The sequence below is a fragment of the Hippocampus guttulatus genome, chromosome 9 (assembly GCF_054856545.1).
Source record: "Hippocampus guttulatus isolate MCC_2025c chromosome 9, RoL_Hgut_1.0, whole genome shotgun sequence".
Lineage (NCBI taxonomy): Eukaryota > Metazoa > Chordata > Actinopteri > Syngnathiformes > Syngnathidae > Hippocampus > Hippocampus guttulatus.
In genome coordinates, this window is record NC_141269.1 from 7,589,470 (window position 1) to 7,597,100 (window position 7,631).

The following is a 7,631-nucleotide window of genomic DNA, read 5'->3' on the forward strand; positions in this document are numbered from 1 at the left end:
GAAAAAGACCTGATGTACGATTTCTGGACCTCATGAATTTTGTAATGATCAATTTTGTTTGCTGTCGGCCCTTCTAGACGTATAAGGACATTTTGAGCTACCGGGATATACAACATGAGATTGATGTACACCTGAAGTATCAATCCATCTTTCTTTCCTCAAATGTACAAACTGTACCTACCGCTGGATGTGTTCCTTTTCCCTTCATTTTGTTGGCCTCTAAATTTCACCATCATGTTGTTTTGATGATGTGAGGAGAGGCTTTTGCGGGCTGTTTAACATGTTTATGTGCTGCATGTGCGTCCTGTGGGTGGCGGAAGGGGAAATGCACTTCCCAGTGCAAATTGCATTCTGTCAGCATATTTGCAAGGGGCCAGTCTTTATTCTTCAAGATGGGGAGTCACGTTTTAGGCAATTACAGCCTACGATTCAGGCTTCCATCTCCAGCTTGGACAAACCCATTCTGCTCGTAAGTTGAGGAGTACCTGTATACGACAAGGCTAACATGACATCAAATTCCAGAGTCACCCTAGTTTGTGAAACTATTTTCCTTCATCGACATGACTGTGGTGTACTGCCTCCTGGTGGCCAAAGTGGGTACAACAGAAGGCTTAGCCCAATACTGTATATCCATGCATCCATTTTCCGAACCGCTTGATCCTCACTAGGGTCGCGGGGGGTGCTGGAGCCTATCCCAGCCGTCTTCGGGCAGTAGGCGGGGACACCCTGAATCAGTTGCCAGCCAATCGCAGGGCACACAGAGACGAACAACCATTCACGCCCACACTCACACCTAGGGACAATTTAGAGCGTCCAATCAGCCTGCCATGCATGTCTTCGGAATGTGGGAGGAAACCGGAGCACCCGGAGAAAACCCACGCAGGCCCGGGGAGAACATGCAAACTCCACACAGGGAGGCCGGAGCTGGAATTGAACCCGGTACCTCTGCACTGTGAAGCCGACGTGCTAACCACTGGACTACCGGGCCAATACTGTATATAAATAGTTAAAAGCATTAGCATTAGCTTTTCACCTTCGGTTTGGCTCATTTCTTGAAACAAAAACGATAAGCTCAAATAACACGGACAAATCGTCAAACCACCATGTAATTGTTCACAACAGAACGGACTTTTTTTCCTCATTCATTTCATCCAATTGCAAATGTCATGTCTCAAGTGTCACAGTGCATCTTTGCAAATGGTTTTGTACAACTAGCTACAGTTAGCTCAATGACCCCACATTTAACACATTCGCTTAATAAATCGAGCTCGCTGGTTGGTTTAAACGTATTAGTTGATTGTCAAACTAATGAGTCTACACTCCAAAAACGTGTCAACCATGATTTCATTTGCAAAATTGTCTGTTCAATTGTCATAATTAGACAAGAACATAATACAATGAACACCATATACAAATTCCTTGGAACACGTGATAAATTCATGAGAGTAATTGATAGTCAGCTGATATTGGAACCTGACTAACGAAGGAGGATGTTTGCGTTGTGGAGGAAAATCTATGGCCCAACAAAGTGCAGCACATCTCGGGCCTGGAGGAGGACGAGGATGTAGGGCGGGAGAGGAAGGGGTGACGATAGCAACCAGTGAAAGTCTTACTTTGGTTGTGAAACTTTATTTACAAGACTAGTGTATGCTTTTTAAATATAATTTATTTGTGTGTGTGTGTGTGTGTTTGTTTATATTTTGAGCATGTGCAGGACACTATTGAAAACTGGACTGAATTTTCTTTTAACGTTCTCTACAGTGATGTATAGAAATGATTTTTTGTGCGAAAATAAAAATGGCTTCAAAATCCTTGGCAATGAGTGCTGTGTGTGTAATGTGCAACTTTTTTTTTTGTTTGTTTTCAGCGTTATCCATCCTTGTATTCTGTTAGGTTGACCTTGGCCATAGCAGCAAAACATCTATGAATTTGTCTTGCAGTGCTAACACAGCGGCAAAGGAATCTTGATGATATTGTTGATGCTACTGACTCCTTAGACGGGAAGGGAGTCTAGATTTGAAGCATTTGGGGAGAGAGACGAGTTTTTGCTAGTGAGCTGTATTGATGTGCAGAAGTGCAAGTCTGTTTGGCCAAACGACCTCATAATTTTACTATTATTTATCGAGTGCTAGTTTCCTTTGCATTTTTTTCATCTGTGCTGTATGTTGTACATAGAGTATATTTGACAAGAAAGATGACCTTGACCTGGACCTTTTTTTTTTTTTTTTTCAATGGGCGAAGATGATTACAGATACAAGGCTATGTGTTAGATTTGACGTTAAACTATGACTGAAGGTAATTGTTTCCGTGCACCTCATAGCCCACCCCGCCCCTCAGGAAATGATCCCCTTTGCCGTGGTGGGCAGTGACCAGGAGTACCAGGAGAACGGGAAGAGAATTCTGGGAAGGAGAACAAAATGGGGCACCATTGAGGGTAATACTCACGTGATATGAACTAACGTGGACATTTTTGCAGCTGTGAAAAGCTTTATTTATTCCTGTAGTTCAGTTGAGGTGAAACTTTCCTCTGGTGATTTGTTGGTTTTGGAATTGCATGGCGAATGCTCTGATGTGCGTATGTCTCACATGGCCGGATGTACCCTTGAGTTCAAGCGTATAGTTTTGGCAATGCAGCTTACGGATTCACACAACGTCTCTAATCAGCATCTCTAACCCCAAGATGACATTCCGCTCTCTCACTCTCAAAGGGAATTTAATTTAGTGTCCATTCGCACTCTTGACATAATCTAGAATTCAAACACGTGTTAGCGCTACGACTTTTGTCGCTTGTCAGAGCAAACGAGTCACTTAAAGCCCCCTTCAGTCAAAGTAAAAGCGAGTGAATTCAAGGAAAGTGCAAATGGTCAACGCCTGCCTCAGCTCAGTTTGTGAGAGAAAAGATCCTGCATTCGATCCGGTGAGCAACACCGCCACCCTGTGGTGAATAGATGACTCGCAGGCAGGATGGAGCCGAGTGAATTTATGAGCTCATATAATTTCTCATTATATCGTTCGAGTTAATGGCTTGCTTGTTTTGTCCGTGGGTGCCGAGTTCCATGAGAGTGCATCAGGAAAAGAATTGATGAAATAATCAACCTCCATACGTGTCTGCTTTGTTTTGCAGTGGAGAACATTGCACACTGTGAGTTCGCTTACCTGCGAGATCTCCTGATCAGGTACACTCCAATACCGACCAAATTTGATTATATGTACTGTAAATTATGTCTCTTATTGAATACAAGGTTTTTGCTCTTGTACAAAGAAGCCTCTACCTTTACATCGTGGCGATATTGGATTATAGTAAATTATATTAGGGCGGCCCGGTAGTCCAGTGGTTAGCACGTCGACTTCACAGTGCGGAGGTACCGGGTTCAATTCCAGCTCCGGCCTCCCTGTGTGGAGTTTGCATGTTCTCCCCGGGCCTGCGTGGGTTTTCTCCGGGTACTCCGGTTTCCTCCCACATTCCGAAGACATGCATGGCAGGCTGATTGGACGCTCTAAATTGTCCCTAGGTGTGAGTGTGGGCGTGGATGGTTGTTCGTCTCTGTGTGCCCTGCGATTGGCTGGCAACCGGTTCAGGATGTCCCCTGCCTACTGCCCGAAGACAGCTGGGATAGGCTCCGGCACCCCCCGCGACCCTAGTGAGGATCAAGCGGTTCGGAAAATGGATGGATGGATGGATAAATTATATTACTGTATTCAAAAATATGTCACGTGAAAGCGTAAAAAGTACCAATGTGTGTTTTAAACCAATTTTAATATCACACAGAGACTATCCAAGGAAATACAAAATGCAGTTTGTAAATGCCAATCAAATATATTAGGCCACAAAAAAATAAAAATCCCAAACTACCGGTACCCGTCCCTATGTGGAAAAAGGTATATTTCTTATGTTATATATTATATATACATATTTTGTTTGTTCAATTCATGGACTAATGTTTGAATTTGTCATGGAAAACTCCATCTAATATGGCCAGAATTGAAAAATAAAATCCTGAAATAATTAATAGTTTACTCATTGAATGTATACAGCAGTAAAATATGGTTTAAAAACATTTTTATAAATACAATAAAAATATTGAAAATAACAATAAAGTGGTATGTGGTGCCCAAGGACACATTTGTTTTTCCTCTGTTACAGGACGCACATGCAGAACATCAAGGACATCACGGGCAGCATCCATTACGAGACGTACCGCGTGCGCCGGCTAAACGAGTCCAACAGTCACTTGAGCTGTCACCCGCCCGAGCGTCCACCTGTTCAGCCCAAGGCCAACGGTCAGCCCGAACTGCTTCCGGGCGGCGGCGTGCAAGCCAACGGAGTGGCAATCCAACATCAAGTTCTCACTCATGAAATGTAGACACGCATCTGTACGCCCGCTCCGTTGACATGAACAGGCCCATTGACACGTGTGTTCTCCGAGTGCACATCTCTTTTCCAAATGGGACTTTCTCCAGCCATAAACAACTTTTCTATCACCATAATACACATGCAGATCCACTCATTATCATTTACATACAGTCGAGTTTGGTGTCATGATACAACAGGTGCTGGGGGACTGGTAGCCAATGAGAGCATTTGATCCCGCCCTCTAACCATTCAAACTTTCTAGATGGCTCATGCGAATTAGGATGTTGGGTGCGCCGGAATGAGCATGCCCGCTGACTATGAGCGAGACGCAGGGGTTCGTTCGCCCGCGCTGAGCCAATCGCAGCGCAAATGTAAATAAACGGGCATTCGCATTCACACCTAAGGACAATTTAGAGTTTAACTTCACATTCAAAACACGTTGTTGGAATGGAGGAGAAAACAAACATCTGCACAGGGACAGCATGCAAACCCTACACAGGAGGGCCGGAGCCAAGATTTGAACCCCCAACCTCGGAACGATGTGGCGGCAGTGCTAACCACTTGAGAGGGCGGGGGGAGACGCCACAGGAACTGCAGTCTAAAAATCCCACAAACTAAAACCGCAAATGTTCAATATTCTCCGACATTAAATTTAGGACGTTGTTTCAAAGACGTGTGAGATCTCCACCGGAAAGGAAAAAAAGCGAGCAAGAATAATTGTGAAAGTAAGATTAAATAAGGGTGCAACAAAAGTCAAGAAAAAGTTGTATTTTTTTGAGGGGCCAAAAATTGTAATTTGTCGGGACTAAAGATGAAAATCATAATATTACGGGATTAAAGTAAAAATCTAAAGAAGTACTTTTCTGAAAAAATTGAAACTTTAATCCTGTGGCATTATGCTATTTTTTATTTTTGAAAACTCTCACTTTTTTAAACAAAACCCCGCCCAACTTTATTCTTGTAACATGCTATTTTTAAATAAAATATAAATGACTTCATTCTCAAAAGATTTTTCTCCAACTTTAGTCAATCAACTTTTGTAAAGCAAAATACCACTTTGATCTTGTAATACGACTCTTTTCTTGGGGGGGGGGGGGATTTTTTCAAGAACATACAGCTTTTTCCCTTCTAAAAAAAATACCCCCCCCACCCCCAATCTTCTAACTGTGGCCCTGTGTTAGGCCCGCAAAAGGTGATAAACAAGCACAGGGTGTACGCTCACATGGCATTTAAACATCACTTACAGTGAAAATAAAACCGCGTTTTGTACTCTAGATTAGCTCTGATACGTGCCAGCCGTCTGGTTTTATTTTGTGTTGTCATCCACGTAGTTTTATCGTGTCAGGATCGTTGAAGTAGAATCGTCGTCGTATCAAGCAGGAAGTCCAGACCAAATGCGGCGCTTCCAAACTGCGAATCGACAAAAGGGAGCAAGAGTGGGAGCAGCTCTTGGTTTAAACTTTAGGGTTTGTGATATTTTTTTTTCCCTTGGTGTGATGCTTTAAAAAAAATCTTTATCGCCTCACTGTCTTGTCTCAGATAGAAAGCAGTCACCTTGTACTTTACGGTGTTGATTTACTTGTGTCTATGTATTCATCTTGCTCTAACGTTATTGTACGCAAACACGTGCCATCCTTTTGTCCCTTTCTTTGGCCTGTAAATCGTTATTAAAGTCCTTTTTTTTCGTATGATAAGGAATGAGTGTATGTTTAATGAAGCCCATTCTTCCAGCAACTGGGAGTACAACTGTTGAATTCAAGAGGTGTGTGGGAGAGTACATGGCAACAAGAAGGTGTCAGGCTGCACTTTTAGCGTGAAAGGACCTACTCGTGAGGTGCATGTGTGTCTTCATCTTTCGTAAAGTATAACTCATTGTGACATTAGAAAGCGTGACAATTACATCGCAAGCCAAAATAGTTTAGTTCGAGTCGCATGTTTTGCTGTCGTTCAGAAATGTGTGCCATGATACTTCCTTAAAACCACATCAGAAACGGCTTTCGGGTTTTTTTTCTGTTTCATTTTTATTAAACACGGTCAAGGGACATCTTTTTGCATTTCCGTAATTGTCGTCCAATCAGCTGATCAAATGCCCACACGGAAGTTATCTCATCGCTGCTTTATTATGAACCAAGGGAGTACAATTCCATGTCCAGAAGTCCGGAAGTTATTGGTTACTCTTTGTTTACTGTTGTATAGTTCATTGTTATTTGTGACCATATACTCGAGTTAAGGTTTTGTCTTTGATATGTTATGCTGAAACAATAAAGGTGGATATTTTTATTGTTTAACATTGGTTGTCTTCATTGCTAAGTGGGCATGCTTCTGATGAATTCCGTAATAAATGAATATAGTACACTTTCGTCATGGATTCTTTATTTGCCATAGCGAAGGTAAGGAAGGGAATTATCCAACCAACCATTTTCTGCTCTGTTTGTCCTCATTTTGGGTTGCGGGGCTAGCCGGAGCCTGTCCCAACTGACTTTGGATCAGAGGTCGCGTATACACCCTGGACCGGTCGCGATACAATCTCTGGACACGTGCAGTTTAGACAACCAGTCACACTTAGGCTCACTCCCAAGTGCAATTTAGAGCCTTTAATGAACTTAAAATGGATGTTTTTGGAATGTGGGAGGAGGCTGGCGAGAAGACCCAGGCAGGCACCGATACCACAATAGGATAGCCTAAAATGAGATTTGAACCCAAAGCCTCCAGCCTACCAGGTAGACATGGTGACTGCAAGATAATTTTGTAAATGTGTGTGTGTGTAAAGCTAAATGTCTTTTTGAGACATTTCATTTCAACGAAATTGTTTAAAACGATTTGAATGTGTACTTTTCACAGGACTGGCGGTACACGGGAGTTAACTGGGGTAAGGCTATAGCCCCATCAGAAGTCTGTGTTTAAGTATTGAAACATGCATAAATTATTTTCTCAGTCCCCCTATGTATCGGTCAAGCCTCCCTTACACCCCAGGTAAGAAAAAAAAATATTCATGACTTTTCATAAAGGTCTAAACTCCCCAATTATGCTACTTGTGTTGTAATCTTAACTTAAAAATGCTGGCTCATGCATCCATTTTGTGATCTGCTTATCGTCACAAGGGTCGTTTCGGGTAGTAGCCGGGGTACACCCTGAAGTGGTTGCGCACATAGACAAACAACCGCTCGCACTCACTCACACTCACACTAAGGGACAATGTAGGTGCCAATGTCGATCGCGATCGACCGGTAGTTCACGGACTGTGGGGGTGAAGAGGGGAAAAAAATGACCCAACCCA

The 7,631-nt window shown here is 42.8% G+C and overlaps 1 long non-coding RNA gene across 1 annotated transcript; it reads left to right on the plus strand.

The window, feature by feature from the left end:
• The first annotated feature begins 2,336 nt into the window (after positions 1–2,336).
• On the plus strand, positions 2,337–6,709 carry LOC147200137 (uncharacterized). Its single transcript, XR_015101910.1, has 3 exons — positions 2,337–2,434; positions 3,125–3,176; positions 4,145–6,709. It is a non-coding gene; the product is annotated as an uncharacterized LOC147200137 (long non-coding RNA).
• Positions 6,710–7,631: the final 922 nt, after the last annotated feature.